Source organism: Watersipora subatra, unplaced genomic scaffold (assembly GCF_963576615.1).
Source record: "Watersipora subatra unplaced genomic scaffold, tzWatSuba1.1 SCAFFOLD_267, whole genome shotgun sequence".
In the NCBI taxonomy this organism is placed as follows: domain Eukaryota; kingdom Metazoa; phylum Bryozoa; class Gymnolaemata; order Cheilostomatida; family Watersiporidae; genus Watersipora; species Watersipora subatra.
In genome coordinates this window covers 742-23,615 of record NW_027045300.1, presented here as the reverse complement: position 1 = coordinate 23,615, position 22,874 = coordinate 742, and the positions used below count along the sequence as shown (strand labels likewise).

Below are 22,874 nucleotides of genomic sequence, written 5' to 3'. Positions count from 1 at the left end.
ATTTTTATACAAAATTCTGAGTTGTCTTCTCTTTTGCAAGAGAAGTTATCTTTTCATTAAATTCAGGGCCTCCTATTATGTTTTTATATCTTGAATTAGATAGTCCTAGTTCCAAGCTCTACTTCTTTTTTTTTATATAAATTTAGCTAACTATGATATTTAGTTTGGTTCTTTTTACTTGTAATGAACCTTTATTGCATCATTTAATTTCCTATCAATTGGTTAAAAAGGCAAACTAATCCCTGAAACCCCATTTCAGGGATTTTGCCAACAGAACCTAAGAAAACCGATTTGCAGGCACATCTGTGTGTGCTTTGATCTAAAGTTTATCACACATATTATTCATAAAATTGAAAACTTATGCTTTCCCTTAATAGCTTGTTAGTAGGCATGCATGGCAAAAACAAGCACTTTGTCCATTTAAAAAAAGTTGTAATAAGTTGCAATAAAAGCTAGGATGGTATTGACATCAAGTAATTGGTATTGAAACCATCCTAGTTGTCAAATAGAAAACTTAAAACGTATATTAATTAAAACAGTGCATATATTCATGCTGCCAAATATGCCTGGTAGAGTCAGAGACACCCAATTTTTAAAACATAAATGTCAAACATGGGAGATTTGCATACCTGTGGCTACATTTATTACTTATACAATTTGATTTAGTCAATTCATTGCTACTGAGGCAAAACTGGGAAATATAGCATATGTGGGGCCCTTTGGATTATAAAAGGTTTCAGATAAGAGCTTTCGATGAAACCATGCAGTAACATTGAACACACTGTGCAGATTGCATGCATGTATATCTAACTCGCATTTATCAACATTGGTCAGCATATTTCTTTAAAAAAAGCCCAAACTTACTCAAAAGGAAAAAAATTGACTCTTTAAGCAACCCCGTCAAGGAGTTGAGTTTACAGAAAAGGAAAGCTCAATATAAGTACGTCAAACAAATTGCTCAAGTGAGTGCAACGGTGACAAATAAAATATTCTTAAAACACAATGAGTTTGTATAAATCTAAAAGTCTTTAGTGCAAATGGAGCAACCTATCAAAAGCAGGCCAAACAGCTGTTACATTACCAAAAGATTAAAAATCAAAGCATTCACAAGAATACCATAAAACATTTATCAACAAAAGTGGACTATTTTATTTCTGTCAAATAAAGCTGTAGAGCATCAAAACACTGAGCTCTATAATTGTCTTGCAAATTGTGTGACCATCTCCTGGCACCTCGAGTATAATGTGTGAAGTTGTGGTAGCTGTAACTAATGGCTCTGCAGAACGTTTAAAATATGATTTTAGCTAGAGATCTTAGAAGCGATTCGCAAGAGAACTTTGCTGATTGTAGACACGCCCAGCTACAGAAAGAACTTTAAGGTTGGATGTCATTCCAGTCACTGGATGCCTTTTTGGAAATTGAACATCAACTTGTTGTTTGAAGGTTAGGCAATCTAGACCACTTTGCCTCCACTGGTAAATATGCTGCTCTACCTGCAAAGAAACCAGTCATTAACCTGTTAGTATAGTTAAAAATTAGGAGAATGTTGAACACTACTCATTTTACAGACTTTCCCAAGATATCAAACCAGCTTTAAAACAAAACTGACTAAAAAGTGTGCTCCATCATGTTGTTTTAGAACGCTTAGGAGATTGGCCAGAAACTTGAAGAGTAGGCTTTTGCAGCTAGCTATATTGGTGGCTGTACTAAATGTAGGTCACACAGAAGATGCTTTACTACTGAAACTCTGCATAATTATGTTTGCCCTAAAGAGATTGCAGTTCTCACTATGTTGATGTTTTGCCTAAAAAAAATAAACCTAGTAAGCCTTAAAAAATTCTTGTTTCGATGTTGTTAACACAAGTTAACTCAATAAAAGTAAAAAACAACAAACATTATCATTAATGCTTTCTTTTAAGCTAAAGCTTTTTTGTCAAACTATTAGGTAAGAATGGTATCTTTTAAATATAAAATGTAATGAATAGTTGGGTTAAGAAAAGCTTTATTTTACAACCTAATAATTACAGCGTTACCATTCCTCTTATTTCTAAGCAAAATGCACCAAAATCTACAAAATTTTACACATTCAGCCTGTACTGTGATGAGAACCGTGTCTGTCCATATAAAGCCACCGTTGGATAATGGAAAAATATTGCATCCCGCTAGATTTGAACTTGCAACATTTACCTTGCTAGACTGACACTACAAAAACTATGCTAATTAACCTTGTAATAATTTGCAATATTTGAATGCATAATTATTGCAACTGATAATCTTTTACAGCACTCTACACTGCCAGGGTATTTGTTGGTACAAGCCAAGTTGATTCAAATCTTGAGCTGAGTAAAATTCCTAACTGTCTACACGGTCAATTTTTTCCATGCACAGATTGACTATGAATTGTATAAAAGTCCCTTTTCATTCAGTTGGCCTTTAACACTGTAAGGTTGGTGTGTATGAATATGCCTTTCACTGCAATGCATACGTGTACAAATTAAGCATAGGGTTACTGCCAGGTTACTCTGCAAAGCAGAGTTGTCCTCTCGTGCACTCCAAACAAATCCTAAATATTTAGGATTATACATTAATCATTAATTATATAGACATTATTGAAATTCTTTAAATAGTTTAGAAGTTTCTATTAAAACAGATTTTCAGCTTTTGTTTACACCATTTAGTCTCTGCTTATATGATAAAGCTACTCTTTGCCATTAGCATGTCTGTGCAAATGCGCTCGTTTATAACAGTTCATCTTCGTAGACTATTTGAGATGACCAGAATAAATTCTAGCTCAGCAAAAAATTTAACTCTGATGCTCATATCAACTGACTGGACAATTAAAAAACATTCAGTTTTGAAGGTAGTAAACATGAATTTGGAGATCAAACAGAAGGTGAGGTGAATAAAAGCCACAAAAGACAGGCTGATACTTGTTGCGGCTAGCTAACAAAGTAAAATCTGTGTCTGTATGACTTATCATTTATCCAGCGTCGGGAAGAGTTTGGGAGCAAGATAGATTTTGATGAGACTAGATATCATGACATTCAGCTTGGTATACAGACGGTCTCCAACCTACGAACGAGTTACGTTCCGAACAATTGTTTGTACAGTGAATTTGGTCGTAAGTTGCTTCAGTGCTATATTTTGTATTATACCTTATGCTTAAGGCCTACATGTATATAAGTATATTGAAGGTTTATATTAGTATGTTTAAGGCTTGTATAAGTAACCTGTAAATTGGTTTGTACTGAAAAAACTTTTTAATAAAATGGAGAGAATACTGTGGTGGACGCCGGGCCATGACACAGCATTTCTTATTGATCGTATGTGTTGTCCTTTTTTATTATATCGTTGTTTTAATCGTTATGCTAGAACTTATCTTTGTTGTCCTTTTTTATGTGTCGTCATTTTATTATACCGTTGTTTCACTCGTTATGCTATTGTTCTATCTGATATCATGTTATAACACTATCATTTATCGTCACTTTTATTGTTGTCATACCAACTCGCTAGCGATCCTATTTATTCACCTTGTTAGCCGGTGTTCTCACCGTTTGCCGTTAGGACGGAACAGTTGATATTACTGAATATAACGGAGCGCTCTCATTTATTTGAGCAGAGCAGATAGATGTACGCTCCTCGAATAGTGAAATTTCCTTCGCTAATAAAAAAGCTGAATGAAACTACACACACTCTCTTCTTTTTATTTATTAGTCTAGATCGTGCCAAGTAAAGGTCGGCAAACTCCTTTACAATACATACAGGAAAAATAAAAAAGTTCTTTACGCACTGGAGATACGTTCACACACTAATGCCCTGCAACGAACTGGGCAGAGGAAGGTGGATGCTAGGTGATGCTTCTATGTAGCGCCTCTTTCTGCCGCTAATAAGTCGGTAATACCGTCGGTATTATCGATGAATATACGCGCAGACCTGTTCGTATGTACCGTTGTGTGTAACTCGAATGTTCGTAAGTAGGAAACCGTCTGTATTAACACTCCAAAGCTTTCACTGATAGATCCCCTTCAAATATTTCTGATTTCTTGCGAGGCGAATCATTTTACATATTTTTGACAAAAATGACAATCTCTAATGACAAACTAGTTTAACAATGTATTGGTATCTATAATAGCGAACCCTATGCATCTCATCATTGCTCAAGTTTGGCAAGAATGTAAGCGATATTTTTAAGGACAACTATGAAAATTTTGTTAATAATTTTGGGAACTTTCACCAACTTGACACTTTACCCTATATGGCATTACTTATGTTGGTCAAACAAAAGCTTTACATAAATTATTTACATTGAGAGGAATTTGCGTTATAATAGGTATACATGTACATTATAGCAAAATTTGCTGTACAGCTATTCCAACCAGATAAAAATCTGACCTATGCCCATACTACAAAAAATTCATAATTTGAGTTAAAATACTTGGATTTAAGTTAGAATATGACCTAAAAGTCAATGAAAGGAACTTAAGTTTACTTTTCACATAGGAAACAAATACATTATGCTTATGAAACAATGCAAGTGTTTTGGCCTTAAAGTTTGGCTTATTAATGTATATACTTAAAAACATTACTTTTTATTTTGTGGGTTTTCACTGTCCACAAAAGACCCTGGTCCCCGTTAATCCCGAAAATTGAATGGTGACTGCAAAAAACAGCTATGACAGGCCGAACAGGATTTGGAACAAAAGGTACATTTCTCACAAACAGAGATTGTAAATGGTACAAAAATGCAAGTTAAGCAATACGAGTGTCATTCAGAGTTAAAAAAAGCTATAGCTTGTTGCATACTATTAGATACATCGTTCAAATACATATTATTGAAATTTTCGGACTAGCACAAAATTTTTCATTTCAATATTTGTAAAATACATCTAAAAAAATATTGTTTTTCACCAAGGTTCATTCTATGTCACTCAATATTTTGGTGTTTTGACACTCTAATTTACCTTCACTAAGTTCCTTTGTCCGCTCTCCTCCGACCAGAAACCTCCCCAAATATGTAAGCTTTTGTAACCTTGAATCGCCAATTCTTTAGATAACTTGTCTAGCACCAGAGTGGGTGCAGAACATGTTATAGCAACACCCTGCAATTAGTAATAACAAAATAGAAATATCACATTTTTTGAATGAATGATTTTCCGATTTAAATTAAACTCTTTTCATAGCTAATCAATTTGAAAGCTCATTGCTTGCTGCAAAAAAAGGAAAAAACTGAGCAAGCAGAAGTGCATCTGATATTATAGCTTATGACTCTCAATCCCAGCTTTGATATTTGTCACCATTGTGATTTGTAGGCAATAGAAGAACGCGAGTTAAGCAATGTAAAAACTTATTCATATTCTATTAAAAAAAGGACTTCAAATATTGAAGTGGTATTTCAAAAGCAATTACTCATTCGTAAAATTGATAGTCAGTAGTCTGACCCTGATCTGGACTTGGCTTTTAGATATTATTGCAAAGTAAAGTTTAGAGCTGGTCACCATAGGTTTTAACTGTGAGTTTCAGTTCCTATCCCAGACACTATGCTTACATATAGTCTGTACAAGTGCTATCATCAGTGGACAGGCAACCAGAATGCAAGAACATGACAACTATAAACATGCAATAATACTTAGTCAATACTAAGAATGATTATGAAGTTTAAGAATATTAATCAAAATTACGTACAGTGGCACTCGCATACCGTTGTTGCTTGAAAGGTATGTTTCCAAAAGAAAATCTTGTCATTTTTCTAAAAGATTACCAATGCTTAAAGGTTGACTTGCAAGAAAATTCACGCTACAGTTATTTGGTATCAAAAGATTCACCATGTCTTACTCTGTTGTGTTGCATGTGCAATATATGTAGAAATGTGATAACATGCTCTTAAAAGCTCAAAAGCGAAAAGTTAATCGCCGCCATCACAAAATTGCCGAAGATTAGAATCCCGTTCCAAACATGGGTCAAATGGAACGTAGCTCAACAAGATGGCTTCTGTTTACACTTTCATGCAACTTCATTCATTCAAATATTTTCACAATTACACTTCACGCATTCAATGAAACGATGTCTATTGTCCTCAAGCATCTGTTTCCTCATCACTGTATTGATGTCACTTTGAGCACTGATATCTCAAAACCTACCGTAAAAAATGGTTTAATTTTTAACCTTAGCTCGAAGGAATGCATATCATCATCTGATAAGCATGACAAGCCTGTTGGTCACCTGTGATAGTCAAAAAATGCTGCGGAAATTATGCGCGCTGTTTGGCAGGAAGCATGGGTCACATGATCAGATTGCGACTAGACGATTAGATCAACCCAAAACAAAATTGTAAACTAGCGAGCATCTATATTTGGTAAGAGCTCTTTGGCGAAACCCAAAGTTTATGTCATAAATTAGTGCTACAAGAAGTTTTATATTGAGCCTTTTACGGAACTTACAATTCATGTGAGAAGATCACATGTCAAAACAATAACCAAATCATTTTACTATGTCAGAGAAATGAATTGATTCCAATCTACGGCGGTTTCGGGATCGCGGAGATTAACTGTTTCTTTTTTAGCTTTTAAGAGCTTGTAATCACAGTTCTCCATATTTTGCACACACAACACAGCAGAGTAAGCCATGGTGAATCTTTTGATACCAAATAACCGTAATGAAATTTTGTTGCAAGTCAACCTTCAACAAGCAAAATGATAACAAGCTCCAGTACCATGCATTGACAACTTGGGCAGCTAAGTCGTACATGCAAATCAGATGAGTATTTTACGGTATTTTGGAAAGGCCAATAATTAACCAATATTTGAGTTTTCATCAAATTAAAGTACATTTAATGGGCCATTTTAGCAGCGCAAAGAAAGCACATTTCTGATGACCATTTGCACCAATTTAGGGCAGGTAGTAGGAGTGAAACAAATTGGTTCGACTTATTTTAGTCAAAAATGGAGAGAAGTATTAGCCAAATGAAAGTTTGTTACGGAAAGTTCTATCATAAGAACATAATTTGAAATAAATTCTATAATAAACCTCTTGCAGTTGCTTCATTTTGTCCTGCAAACACATTAAAATCTGTAATAGAAAACAAGACACCTATACAAAATCAAAACTGGTAGTTAATTTCTGTTAGTGATGACATATTTTTTATTGTAGTTCAACAATAGCACTATAAGTTCCAAACAGTGCATTAACTATTAATATGTGTCATGATCACAGAATTCATGGTAAGTCGGGATTACAAGATTTAGCAAACACAATTTTGATTCTAGCCTAATTGCAGCAGATTATATGGTCAAAAAACTGAAGCACGTTTACCATTAGTGCAAAAACATAGTTCCAAGAAAACTGGTATTAAAGTTTGAGAAACGAAAACCAATGTAAAGTTTTGTTTACATTTCAAAACGACATAGCAACCAATATCAAGATATTGTGATATTTATCTAGATTTCTGTACTTGGATCCAAAAAACTATGCTGAATTTAAAAATCTAAACAGATTTTAGCTGGTTGTCAAAGAAATAGCTGTATATTTATAAGCAAGTGTATTACTTATTTTTGCAGATATTAAAAACAGCTTGATTGTATCGCGATATTGGGCACACCCAAATCATCAACCAAATCTTTAGAAAATTAACAACAGTAACATATTGCACACCATCGGTCACTATATACTTCGACCTTGCAAACTCGAATTATTATTCTCATAACTAAATCTGATTATAATTTTATAAAAATTGAATAATTATTCTTATTATTAAATATTGTAGTAATCTTGTAAGAATCGTTAGGAAAGTATCACCACAACTCCCTTTACTTTCACTGCTTTTGACATCAGTTAGAATACCAAAGTACTCATTACAAGCATCCAAAATGTCAAAGTTACCTTTAAAATCGGCAAAAAAGAAACAATTATTTTTAGCGGACACCATTTTTCAGTACTTCTTGTTTAGCATAGCAACGGTTTGAAGTTTTTTTTCGATGGTAAAATACTTTTATTGGCTAAACTGACTTCAGATTCAGAAAGATCATTATTTGATTGGTCCAGACCTACAGGCTACAAAATTTGTTACCAATATTATAAGTTCAGTTGGTGCAACTTCAAAGTCGAATAACTCAACTTCGTGATTTGCGACTTAACCATCTTTTCTGTGACCACAACCCATATGATCTACCTGCTGATAACTTCAACTCCTTTACTACCAAATGGATCTCTCTACCGCGACATAAGTGTTTCGTGAAACTTAATTTCTAAAAGAGTGTATAAATGGTTATAACTTTACACCCCAATTGTTTATCAACAATATTTTTATAGCAAGTTTGTCAGCATAAGTTTTTATGTTAGTTCATGCCCCCAAAAATATTACAAACGAGTTGTCGAGTGAGAGGGACCACTTTTCGTCCATTTTGAAATTACTGTGAGGTAAGCACAAAACTCTAGTCGGATGATTTATGAATATTATTAGTTTACATGTTAACTAATCTGATGAACATAATTACTCTCATTAGTACTATTGCTCAATAAAGTTGCTCAGTCTATAGATCTGAAGTTAGTAACCATTTATGGCTGTATTGCTTCTGAAATTACTGGTCATCAGTAAGAAGATTTCATAAAACAAGTTTTTGCAAAGCAAAACTATGCTCAGGTTGTAAACGCATTCTTATTTGCTCAACATATGCAAATAATAGCTTTTTCAATCAGGTATAGATGTAATAAGATAATTTACTAATTAATCAGTAATCGGAAACAATTTGTACAAAAGCTTGCTAAAGCCGCATCATGCAGCACTTGGCCATACAGAAACACATTGCCAAACGAGCTGTACTATTGGTAGTTTAAGAGTTCACACTGAAACAGCTTCAACATAAAAATAAGACATAAGAAATCAGTGCAAAAACTGCTTCGTATTACATTTACTTCATGCCTTGTTGTAATTGAGCATCATACTGTGTGCACAATTAGGAAAAATGGCTGCAAGATCAAAATTTACCAAGTCTTTTATTTGTTAATGAAGCCGTGATAAAAAACAATTTAGACAATTTATGCAGAACTTAAATGCAACTGCATTTCATCAGCATTTTTATAAGCAGGCTTAGTGTAAAAAAAACAGAGTAAGAGCCATACTACAAGTTCATGAAGTTTTGAACAAATTGTTACTTTACCCTTCAATATGTTGTAAAATGCTAAGACAAGGTTAAAAAATTATGGACGCTGTTGGAAGAGAGAACGTTTCAAATGCCTCTAGATTTCATAAAAAAAACAGCTAAAAATGATGGCCAGGGTTCTTGAGGACACTTTTATTTGTATGAAAGATTGGTAGATAGAACATTATTACACAAACAGACAATTCCAGAATTAAAGCGCAAACATTGTGGCCATAAAGGGTAAATAAAAATTGTTTCAAAGTAAAAGCTAAAAGGGTATTGTGCCTGGTAGTAGTAGCATCATTACCATATCATTTTTCTATTGAATAACGTAATACACTTTTTATTAGAATAGAACAGACTTTGGTACATTAATTTGTCCTACATGTGATGGCTCTTAATAAAGACCTAATTTTCACCAATGAAGTGTGCCCTCAGATTAAGATGACCCTATTTATGAACCACACCGCCTATCAGAGTTTTTTAACATACACATTAATCAGCAGAAGGTTTTACGCCTAATGTTACCGACAAAAAATCTAAAAAGTGTGTTGCAGTATGAGCTTGGTCAGGTTCTCATCCTCTTTTGCTGATACAATAGGTAGCAATCAGTAGTCCATTTTCCAAAGGTTTATTTATTGCCCATTTCTAAAACCTTGGTAGCTGTAAAGGTCTAACACAGCTGTTTATTGCAATAATAAACTGTAAAAACAAAAATAATGATTCTCAAAAAACTTTGGTCGCTGTTGGCTGTTAACATGTTTTCTATTAGTTAGATGCAGGATGGCGATTGGTTTTTTCCTATTAGGTACACATATGACCGGCTAACTAATTGCCTACTCACTAATAAGAAATGTTTTGTACAAATATTTTTTAGCGCATTGCTCTTGGTTATAAGCGTACATTGTGCTGAGCTGCACTGCGCAGCCTGTTGTACGCACTCAGTTAATGGACTAGACCAAAATCTGATTGTGTTTTATACTTTTTCCATTCGGAAAACCCAGGCTACACTCATTAAGAAATACATTCAATCTTTAAAAATGGTTAATATTTTAATACTTTGATATTGTATTTGTACAATTTAAATATCAATTGTACATGCCACTCCATACATGGTTATTTTGCTTCATAACTATTGTTTTACTGTTTTTGCGGATTGTCAGTGCTATAGTATTTTAGTGTAGCCAACTACCCAATGTAATGAATGCAGTCTCCAGAGCTCACTTTAGTCATAGATGCCCAATTTAATTATCAGAAGATTAGGACTACAAAAAGTAGAGGACTCATCAACTTACCCTTCAGTTTTTCAAAACACTTGTAGGCCAATATGATTAGTTCTGTGAGAACATGATTAAAGAACAATAGTTCTGCGTGGTGAGCTCATCTTCGTTCTCTAGATTAAACAACTTCTACAAAAGAACAAAGATTTTAACATTGTATAAAAAAATAAGTTGATGAGGACTTTATGCACAGAGTCTATGACCACCTTCAATTTGGTATTGGAAAAAATGTTGAAAGTGAGCTACCGTTAAAACTATATTTGAATGCACCTTGATTTGATTGGCACCGCTATTTGGGACCACATCAGGAGATTGCTTTGAAAATCGAGCGCCATCTTTTTAATGAACGCCAACTCTATTTGAGGAAGTAAGTTACCTTATCAGTATATGTATAGGTTTAGGTATATTCACCTTTTGTGAAAATATAGCAAGGAGCTTTTAAGGTCCAAACACACTAGGCGATTTTATTGCAAGCGTCATGAGGGCGAAGATATCGCTGGTGCGTGCATAAACACACTCGAGCGATTTACTAGCAAAATGATATAATGGGCACGCTCACAAACTGCCAATAAAAATCCGTATCATTAGTTTTTTCGGAGTTGTTGATAAATTTAGGCCAGTCAAAATGTCGTCGTCTAGGCTACAACATAAACAGCCTCCACATTTGTTATTAAACCTATCTCCCTTTCAAAGAGTGTACACTGCCTACACTACAAGAAGACAAAAGAAAAACGATTCTTGCATTTTTAGCTGTATTGTTTTTACAATTTTTTATACATATTTTATTTTGTAGTGGTTTTTCATATTTAATATATTAAATATTTACCATTCTCAAGATGGTCAACCGGCGCAACGATTGACTCCGGATGTTGGTTTTCAACTCAGTTTTTTTTTAATTTTGTTATGATGGACAGAACTGGGAGTGCTATTATTAAATTCATGAACAATTGAGTGTTCGTTCTGAAGATGTTTCGTAACAAAATAGAAAATTGGAGCTGATGTATGTTGTTGAACATCGGTAAGAAATTATTACCCGCCGTAAAATTACATTCTGGTAAGAACTAACCAATCGAAATGCATCTCGTTAGCAATAAAGTTGTGTAGAGAAATTCTAGCTTTATCGCTCTGCATGAACACGCTGAGTGAATTTTAACGCAGATTAGCTCTAACGCAATATCGCTCTAATTATCGCCTAATTTGTTTTCACCTTAAGAGAATGCTTCAGCGATAACACTTGTTCTATTGAGTCAAATATGCTACAAAGCAAAAAATTACTCTGAATTTGTTGTCGGGGTTTTATAAAAACACCATTATCAGCTTTTCAAATGTCTTAACCGCCAGTACATCAGCAGCCATAATTAAACATTGTCTCAAAAACAAGCGGCCTCAAACTGCCTAAAATATCGTACTAATCAAACATTCCATGTTAAGTGGAAAGAAAATGGGATAAACTACAGCATTGAAATTAAAGCACTCTCACACTCACTTCATGAACAGTTCTGTCAAAATCTTTACTGATAACTCAGCTTGCACTTTTATTCCATAAATGCCAGAGTCACATCTAGGAGCAATAGGTCGGCTTTGCGCTAGAGGACAAGCAAGGCTAAAAGTGATAAAAATTAGAGAATACACAATAAACTTTCAAGTTCAATTAATGATGAGGGAGCAAAAGTATCCTACATGGGAGCTATTGCACACTTTAAACATGATATTTGTACCTCACAAACTCACATGGTCTTTTAGAGTAAAGTAGATGCTCCTATAACGTATACCTCCTATAGCATAAATTCTAGAAAAAGTCGGGCAATTTTGTGAAGTTTTTGCTTCGTACCGCGTAAAAAACTCCATATAACTTAAAGTGTATCATCGGGCGAGTTCTAAAGTTTGATTTGAGTGTTAGTCTGTCTCGCCACACCTGCGAGAAAAGAAAGCGACATACAGCGGTGTCAAAAAGTATTTGTCCACCTCAAACCTCACTGCCCATTTTAGGTAAATTTGTTGTAGTAGTCATGTAGAGGGATTAAACCCTGACAAACCATGCATCATTTAAAAGTAAATTAACATTAGATCTTGTTGACACCATCAGTAATAAAATTACGGTTAATCAGGGATCAATAATCATTTATAGACCAATCAATGTGAATCAGTGTTTATTAACTCATTTTCAAACGCAATATGACATTATTAATTTTCAAGTGGAATATTATCACAACAATAAAGATCCTGTTGGACAGCATGTGCAGCAAAGGTTTACAGTTTTGCTTGTTAAAAGAGGAACAGCTAGAGATCCCAGAATTCATACCAGCGTCAACATCAACCATGGATAAGAAATGTGTCAACGACCTCATCATTCGCCTGCATACGATGGGCAATCTGAGCAATAGAAAAATAGTGAAGAAGCTTAGAGTATTTCAATCTAAAGAAAATTAAGTGGTAAAGAAATGAATGCAGCATCAAACCACCAAAGATCTACCACGATCAAGGCGTTTGAAAAAACCAGCTGTCCAACATGATTGCTGGTTTCAGATTATGAACACTCAAGCGCTCGTGAGGCTTGTTCACAGCATGCCTAAGGCTGCAGAATGGTTATAGTCTGCAAAGGCTACCAGATAAAATATTAAAATGCAAAACAACCCCAATGGCTTTTTTCTGGGCCCATAACAGTACAAGATTGTTATTTTCAATTTAGAAAATAATTAAAGAAGAGATAATAACGAAATTTGCGATGACATATTTTCTGGTATGCAGTGTGAATTAGTAGGCAGCGGTTGATACAATAGAAGATATTTGGCAATTTTAAAATCTAGTTATTTCTATTTTTCAGCTCATTAGGATTGTTTTGATACAGGGTTTTATGTATGCGGTGCAAAATATTTCAAATTATGATGAATTTATTGCAGTGCTACACTTACTTAAACAGGCAGACAAAGATTTTTTCCCAACACTGTACATAAAGCATTATACATATAATACATAAAATTTCCATGACATTCTGACTCTTGTGATAATTTGTCTGAAGTGACAACGGAACAGAGAATAGGTACATATAGCAGTGCAATTGTTGATAAATACGTTAAGGCTATTGGTCGGTGCATCTGAATGTCACGAGTTGGAGTTGCAATCTTGAGCTCTTAAGAACGAATAGATGACGAAAAGGTACTATCGCTTTTTTATAGTGAAACTATTTTTTCTTAGTCAATTGTTGTAAGTCGCTGTCGCGTCAAACTATGCGCTCTTCATCAAATTATTGTTAAATTACCACAATCATGGTCTATTAAACCAATGAGGTTGATCATGAAAAGTTGTCGATGAAAACCAATAATACAGTTAAGGCACCGCCAATACATTCAAAAGAATTTAAGTCGGATTCTCACATGAGCGAGTTTGGAAAGGTCCTGAAATGGTTTAGACAATTTACATGTATGTTAACATTCTTATAATGAAAAATCCTTATCATGTAAACGTTCCTAGAACTGATCATCTCAATTTAGCAGCGCCTACTGTACAGTCATGTCTGATATGAGAGCAAAATGCATTCTGGGACAAAAGCTCGCAAGTTAATTTTCTTAAAGTCCTATCTCAAAAATGTTTTTTATATAAATTAACTAAAGATAAATTATTGTGTTGCCATCCTCTAAAAAACTACCAATAAGAGATATTACAATGAAAAAATACATGATTTTATCTATTCTTGCTCTATACCCATGCCCCCAAGGCTACAAATACCTATGTAAAGGTTATGGTCTGCATTAAAATGTAGCAGTATTATGTACAACATAATTTTGAGTAGTGGCAGTATGCAGCAGTCCATACAGTAGCATACCGTATGGAGTTCTTACCTTTCAGAGAATCATAGCACTAATGATTGTGAGAGAGAGAGAGACCTGATGCAACACGCTTGGTACGCTACACTTTTGTGGCATCGCATAAACAAACTTAAAGTATAAATTTAATATAACTGAATTCAGCTTAATAAAACATTCTTGAAAAAAACGTTATGATCTTATATTAGAGCTAATTCTATTTTTTCTTCATTTTAATTTTTAAATCATCTCTTCCTGGCTGGAAACTTCTCGATTTGCTTATACTCTCATTTTCAGCCAACCTTTTTAAAACAAAACTGAAGCAGACCTGACGGGAAAACCGAGTGATGTAGTTTCCGTAACTGGCCTTTCGCATCTTTGGGCATTTAGTGATACATCAAAAACCACCTTGCAAGCTCGCATCTCTAATTTTCTAGAATTTCAAGGCGAAAGTGGGTAGTGAGATAGTGAATGGTACAGAATTTGTGTAAACATAAATTGCTTGAATTCTTAAATCTATTTATTGGTTATTGTTATATATATATATATATATATCAATATATTTATTTTGAAGGTTTGGGGTAGACTGACGCAATCTTATGAAGAATCAATTGATTTCCTATAGCCGGTTTGTGTATTGACTCGTGTTCACTTCAAATTCTGTATCATTTACGATTTTGCTACCCATGAAAGTTTATTATAAGTTATGACTAATGTGTTGAGAGTATATGGGAGGTCATTAAGTACAAAGCCCATCAAGTCAAGTAGTCAATGATGACTTACCAGCTGTTCAAAATTAGGTTGGGTACGTGTCTAATGACAGGGAAGAAGCGTTCAACTGACATTTATGATCTACTCATCGCCAAAATCTTCCGGAAGACAATGCAAGGAAGAGGACCTTGATGACCGCCCAGGCCTATATAGATGAAAGAACCGTGAGTCACCACCAGTTTGTATGTTAATGAATTTGATATAGAAATACATAAAGTGCTGGTCAAATGAAAAGCAATACATGAGATGTTATGGATGAATAGCTATGCAAATGGCTTTGTGCTAACCCTTGGTATGAAATATTACCCAAGCCTGTGTCATTAGACAGCAACCACATTTGCTAGTTAAAGCTCTAATTTTCAAATAAATTAGACAATGCTATGTAAATACAGTCAAACATGGATAACTCGGCCACGGATAGCTCGAAAACATGGTTAATTCGAACTGTTTCTTTGGTCCGTTCCCACGTAATGATAAATTGCTATAGATAACTCGAACTCAACACTGTTAATTTGAACTGTTTTTTTGCCCAACGGCTACCGAAACGGTTGTTATCGCTTTAGAAAATCACTTTATTCAAAGCCATAGAGGTAAACCTCATCTTTTCGTAATTCATAAGCGTTGTTATTACCACCATCGGCAAAATAATTTTGTCAACGACTTTTCTAAAGGTTTGGTCAAATTTGATTTATACTGCTATACGATTAATAGCACGGGCTTGCCGGGTCACGCGCGCAAGGATTTTCGCCACGCACATACAAAACAAAAACAACATGTTGTTTTGTATGTGCGTGGCGAAAATCCTTGAGTGTGTGACCCGGCTAGCCCGTGACGAATAGTTTTTCGACGTTGATTCCGTGTTGAATCAACGTCGGAATGTTGAATGTTTAAAACGTCTTAAAAATGTTTTTATTAAACGTATACGTTGTCTTAGCTAAAAAAAGCCATTCATCGTTTGACCTAAACACAGAATACGTGTGTACATTCAATAAGTATCCATTCAAAAAGCGTGAGTGATATACAATGTACCGTTAAACCTCGTAAAACTTTTAATTGAACTGCCTCGGAGTGTTGCTCTTAACGAATCCCAGGTAAAGTAAGGGATTTTTCTTTGGTAACTTTTTCTTGAAGTTGCATAAACTTCAAGAAAAGTCGGCAAATTTAATCGTGGTAAAACGCTCAAAAGAAAAAGATGTCTTTTCTTTTGAGAATTTCAACAACGATCAAGTTTTGCCAATGTCAATCTAAAAAAACGTCCTGGCAATAACATCACCTCAAACAACAAACCAATCTCAAGTGATAGAAAAATCTCTATACTTTTTGATAAAAACGTTTTAAACTTTACATTAGAAGCATTTAATTTGAAACAAGCCGTTTGTGCTTTTGATTTATATTATAGTTTGCATATGTACATGTATCTACTAATAAATAAGTAAATACATAGACTTGTGACAGTGCTCTGATAACTTGAACGCTCTGATAATTCGAACACTTTTGCTCGGTCCCGTGAAGTTCGAGTTATCCATGTTTGACTGTACATGTAAGATAATATCATAGTTGTTAAATATAAATACAAACTTGTAAAAATTCATGATACGAAACCGAGTTTTAACCCGTTGATCCTTGCTCGATCTAATCAATGCGTGTCAGTAAACCTAGACAATATGTCCAGCAATCCGAAGTTATTAATTTTTTACCAAATATAGCTAAACGTGCTAACAATGCAATGATATTTGGTGAAACAGCAGTACAAAATGTCGGACAACCTACAGCAGATGTCATCAAACAGAAAAAAACAGTATGTCACCATTATTCGGGCTAAAACTATAAAAGTTCGCACGATTTTAAACACTCATTAAACATTTACAGATAATATTCATCCATAGCACACTCATCATCCTTTCATGACTCAAAATATACTGGAAATTTATATTTATTATCATAAAATTCCACATTTGTATCACAGTCATTTATGACCTACCAACGAATGAGTCAAATTGATTGTTTCGCGATATCATTCTAATAAAATGTGTTATTATAATGAAAGAAGTAGATAAAGATAAGTGAAAAATGTTACAAATGGAAGTGAAATTCAGAATCTAACAACCTGCGAAAAAATTAATTTTATTAGTTTTTGCTGTTGCTTAAAAACATATTTTGTAAACAGAACCATATGGAAGCCTGTATTCCGCCATTAAGGTTTCTGCCACAGCCTACGCAATTCCGTAATACCAGCTGTGAGGGTTCAGAGGGCTAACATTGATGAGATACTGCATTATTTACTGTTTTGGTTAGTATTGTTCCTTATACCTAAATTGTAAAAACAAATGAAAAATAATTTTCTTTTGTTTTGCAGGTACAACTACAAAAACATTGACAACAAGCGTGATAATCTCAAATCAGAAGATTGGAGACTAAAATTATAAAAACACTACACCATTCTATGTCATTTTAATTGAACAAGTTGAACTGACTGAAACATGCTACATCTCCGGTGTTTTTTTGTGTAAAACCTAACTTAATACATGACACCAGCATAGTCAGCGTGATATTTAAATGCAACTATAATTATTTCCCGAGTTGCATTAGTCCATAGCAAGCATAGTTGCTGAATATTGCACATCTTTCAAGTGGAGTAAACCCAGCACTTATACATTCTGCTCAAAGAGTTCTTGTGCCAAATCTCAAACTCAGCAGTCAAAATTCTAGCCAACAAGATAAAAATACTCAAACTTTTAAATATCAAGATTTGAGAGAAGATAATTCCCGAATTTCCAGTGAGTATAATACTACTTTTTACTAACAAAAGTCAACCAAAATACCATGAGAACAGTAATACACAGTGTGGGTAAGGTTAGTCGGCTAGGCTATTAAAAACTAGATGAAATCATAATTGTTATATACAGGGTTTAGCTTTATAAGAGGGTCAGTATGGTGTAATCTCAAGAGTTCAAAACTTTCAAGTTGGAAACATTTGAAAACATTGAAATCAATATTCAGAGGCTAAGCATGACACTAAACCACAAAAATTTTCGTTTTAATGTCATGACCAGAACTATATTGATTGCTAATTATGATTTTTGTAATGTGGGTCTACAGAAAAAGCTATCTTAAATAGTACTCCACCCTATCCTATTATAATTAGTTAAAACAATATGATTTTTAAATTTCTTGTTGGCATGAGTAACAGTAACTAAATAACAAGAAAAGAGGGCGTTCAGCTAAAGACTAAGACACAGTTGTTATCAAAATTATAGACCATATAATTAAACCCTGAAAATAAAATTTAAAAAGGAGTCACACTGTTTTATCTTGTCAGTACATACCTGCAACCAAAAGCAAGTCAGGCATCATAGCATCATTACGAAACACGATTGCAGAATCTACAGAAAAAAAAGACAATTGATGGTGAGCATGCATTCATGTTGACCAAGATAAGTTAGTCAGTACATCACAAGTTAGACAAAGACACAAGAGTAACGCGTGTAAACAAGTGCCAGCGAGGTGTTGACAGTGGCTGATGGGATTAGCCATTTCTCTGAACTAAACAATCACCAGCCACGCTATTACATAATGCCATACACTCAGCTATACACAAATGGATGTTTAAATAATGCTAGCTACTAGATTATGACCTTCAGTTCTTGAACTGGGTAATGTCTGGCTCTGAAAGCTAAAGCTTGCAAGATACAAAAGGTGTCCCACAGCACATTGGAGAACTATCAAACAAATTTAGTCATTGATTTTGCTAATGCTGCACACAAATTTGTTGCTAACTAGCATATTAATGTGTATACAGAGAGCTTAATTATTTTGCATGTATCTGTATCATGGTTCAAAAGCTAAGCTTGCTAAAAAATTATTTAGTAATTCATATCTACCAAAGCATTATGAATTATAGCAACTCTCGACTACTGCCAATCGCTTGACATTTCTACAGTTTCTTCGGCTTTTATGACTACAGAGGTTTTCTTGGTTTGCGATTAGGTTATCTGGAGTGTTCTTGTCCCTGCATGCACATATATCTTTTTTGATCACTCAAACCTTATCTCTATCTCTTCTTCGAGTACATAGAACAGTTTAAGTATTGTTCAATATATATACTTAAATTGTAATTTTACAGGTGAAAATAACTTTTTATCATTTTGCAGGTAGAACTACAAAAAACATTGGCGACAAGCGTCAGAATCTCAAATAAGAAGAATGGAGACTAAAATTATAAAAACACTACACGACTCCATGTCATATTTAATTGTACTAGTAGAACTGACTGAAACATGCTATATCTATGGTGTTTTATGTGTACAACCTAAATTATTACAAGACACCAGCTTAGTCATCATGATATTGAAATGCAATTATAATTATTTTCATAGTTGCATTAGTTCGTAGCAAGCCTGGTTGTTGAATATCACACATCTTTCAGTCCCAGTAAACCCAACATTAATCCATTCTGTTCAAATAATTCAAGCACCAAATCTCACACGCAGCAGTCTAAATTCTAGCCAACAAGATAAAAATACTCAAACTTTCTAATTACAAGATTTGAGAGAAGATAACCCCATGAATTTTCAGTGAGTTTCACTGCTAGTGCCAAACCCTAATTTGTACTAACAAAAATCAGCCACAATACAATCAGGACAGTATTACACAGTGTGGGTAAGGTTATTCGGCTAGGCTATTAAGAACTAGATGAAATCATATTTGTTATAGACAGGGTTAAGCTTTATAAGAGGGTCAGTATGATGTAATCTCAAGAGTTCAAAACTTTCAAGTTAGAAACATTGGAAAACATTGAAATCAATGTTCAGAGGCTAAGCATGACACTAAACCACAAAAATGTTAATTTTAATGTCATGACCAGAGCTATATTGATTGCTAATTATGATTTTTGTAATGTGGGTCTACAGAAAAACGCTATCTTAAATAGTACTCCACCCTTTCCTATTATAATTAGTTAAAACAATATGATTTTTAAATTTCTTGTTGGCATGAGTAACAGTAACAAAATAACAAGAAAAGAGGGCGTTCAGCTAAAGACTAAGTCACAGTTGTTATCAAAATTATAGACCATATAATTAAACCCTGAAAATAAAATTGAAAAAAGAGTCTCACTGTTTTATCTTGTCAGTACATACCTGCAACCAAAAGCAAGTCAGGCATCATAGCATCATTACGAAACACGATTGCAGAATCTACAGAAAAAAAGACAATTGATGGTGAGCATGCATTCATGTTGACCAAGACCAGTTAGACAGTACATCACAAGTTATGGTGTGTTTACACTGGCCAGGACCGACTCCGATTAGGTGCCAATACTCTGACTCAGACCGGTACCTCAGACATTTCACGTATGGGTGCCGACACCGACTCCCCTTTACATTGCAACGATCGAACCATTTTTTTCGGTACCAACAGCCAATCACAGCGCTTCGCCGTTCTGACCTTCACCGAACCACGCAAAGACGAGTACACATAAAAATCAACGCATTTGATGTGGAAAATTATATACTAGTACTACACTATTACTACTGCTCCTACTACTCCGACTACTATCGCTAGAAGCAACTACTGAATGCCGAATGGAATCTTCCGATGACGATTAGATTTTGTTGATGGCAGGATCAGCTGCGGGAGCTCTGACAGTCTGTATTATATGTAATTATATGTTTGTATATGTTTTATGTCTATAAATATTTTATTATATGTGTTTTCCTTTTTATTATAGCCTTGTTACTCGTTAGGCTATCAATTGTCGTCGTTTATGTTGTCATATCAACGCACTAGCGGGCCTAATTATTGGCCATTTAAACATTGTTACCTGGTGTTCCTACTCGGTTCCGTTAGCCGGAACGAGCAATTTTATTGTATATAAGGGCGCAACGCTCACTTAGTAGACAGAGCGAATGGCCGTACGCTCCTCGGCTAGTAAATTTCCTTCGCTAATAAAACCTTGAATAAAATCACACTCAATTTATTTCTGTATGAAATAATTTAGATCGTGCCAAGTAAGGGCCGGCAAATTCATTTAAAGTAGTACATGTAGTTGAACTAGTAGTAGTACTAGTAGTAGTCATACAACTGGCTATTCACTTTTAATTAATTTAAATAAAAGCTCACTATCAGAAAGAGCACTAGGGAAAGTTTAATGACAGTCTCTTAGCCTCTCATTAAACCTAGCCCTTTCGTTTCATAAACTTAGAACTGCCATTAAAGCTTAGGCTCATTTAATCAGAGGCTCCTAGCTTATGATTGGCTGATGAGCTGCTGGGATTCACCGGACACCGACTTTCAAATCAGCACCAACACCGATCTCTCTGCTCACACCTACCGATGCCGACACCGACTCATCAAATTGGTCTGTGCTTGACAAAATGGGTGACAAAATCGGCCAGTGTACACGCACCATTAGACAAAGAAGCATGAGTAATGCGTGTAACAAGTGCCAGCGAGGTGTTGACAGTGGCCGATGGGATTAGCCTGAACTAAACAACCCCCAGCCATGCTATTACATAATGCCATACCCTCAGCTATATACAAATGGATGGTTAAATAATGCTAGCTACTAGATTATGACCTTCAGTTCTTGAACTGGGTAATGTCTGGCTCTGAAAGCTAAAGCTCACAAGAGACAAAAAGGGTCCTGCAGCACACTGGAAAACTATAAAGCAAATTTTAGTCATTGATTTTGCTAATGCTACACACAAATTTGTTGCTAACTAGCATATTAATGTGTATACAGAGAGCTTAATTATTTTGCATGTATCTGTATCATGGTTGATTAGCCAATCAAAAAAATGTTCAAAAGCTAAGCTTATGGCAAAATAGTCATTTTCTCTTAAGTAATATCTGCAACTGGGAATATTAATAATATCATTCAATAATATAAACATCCATGGTAAAAGATTTTTCTCATGTCATGCGTATCTAATATCCTTCACAAAGCCTTGTTAGCAAAGCTGATGCTACATGTAGTTCTAGCATTATACAATGTTGCTCATTTTACATCCATTTTTCGTCCTAAATTTCTATACTGAAAAATGAACTACTGCTAACTTTTGCCTTGCAATGGAAGCTTTGATAAGCATATGGTACGGAAATAATTTTTGTATGAATATTACAATATAAATTACAGTCAAACATGGATAACTTGGCCACGGATAGCTCGAAAACATGGTTAATTCGAACAGTTTCTTTGGTCCGTTCCCACGTAATGATAAATTGCTATAGATAACTCGAACTCAACACTGTTAATTCGAACTGTTTTTTTGCCCAACAGCTACCGAAACGGCCTATTCAAAGCCATAGAGGTAAACTTCATCTTTTCGTAATTCATAAGCGTCATTATTACCACCATCGGCAAAATATTTTTGTCAACGACTTTTCTAAAAGTTTGGTGAAATTTGAATTATACTGCGATACGATGAATAGCACGGGCTAGCCGGGTCACGCGCGCAAGAATTTTCGCCACGCACATACAAAACAAAAATCGCATGTTGTTTTGTATGTGCGTGGCGAAAATCCTTGAGTGCGTGACTCGGCTAGCCCGTGATGAATAGTTTTCCGACGTTGATTCCGTGTTGAATCAACGTCGGAATGTTGAATGTTTAATACGTCTTAAAAAATGTTGTAATTAAACGTATACGTTGTCTGAGCTACAAAAAACTATTCATCGTTTGACCTAAACACAGAATACGTGTGTACATTCAATAAGTATCTATTAAAAAAGCGTGAGTGATATAGAATGTACCGTAAAACCTCGTAAAACTTCTAATTGAACTGCTTCGGAGTGTTGCTCTTAACGAATCCCAGGTAAAGTAAGGTAATCTGCATAAACTTCAAGAAAAAACGGCAAAATTGATCGTGGGTAAAACCCCAAAAGAAAA

At 34.6% G+C, this 22,874-nt stretch overlaps 1 long non-coding RNA gene across 1 annotated transcript; it reads right to left on the bottom strand.

Annotated features, from left to right (window-relative positions):
- Nucleotides 1–784: 784 nt before the first annotated feature.
- On the bottom strand, nt 785–20,427 carry LOC137410128 (uncharacterized). The gene is made up of 7 exons (XR_010980994.1): nt 20,127–20,427; nt 18,315–18,371; nt 15,001–15,133; nt 11,901–12,017; nt 10,430–10,543; nt 4,962–5,099; nt 785–1,493 (listed from the first exon to the last, which is right to left on the bottom strand). It is a non-coding gene; the product is annotated as an uncharacterized lncRNA (long non-coding RNA).
- Nucleotides 20,428–22,874: the final 2,447 nt, after the last annotated feature.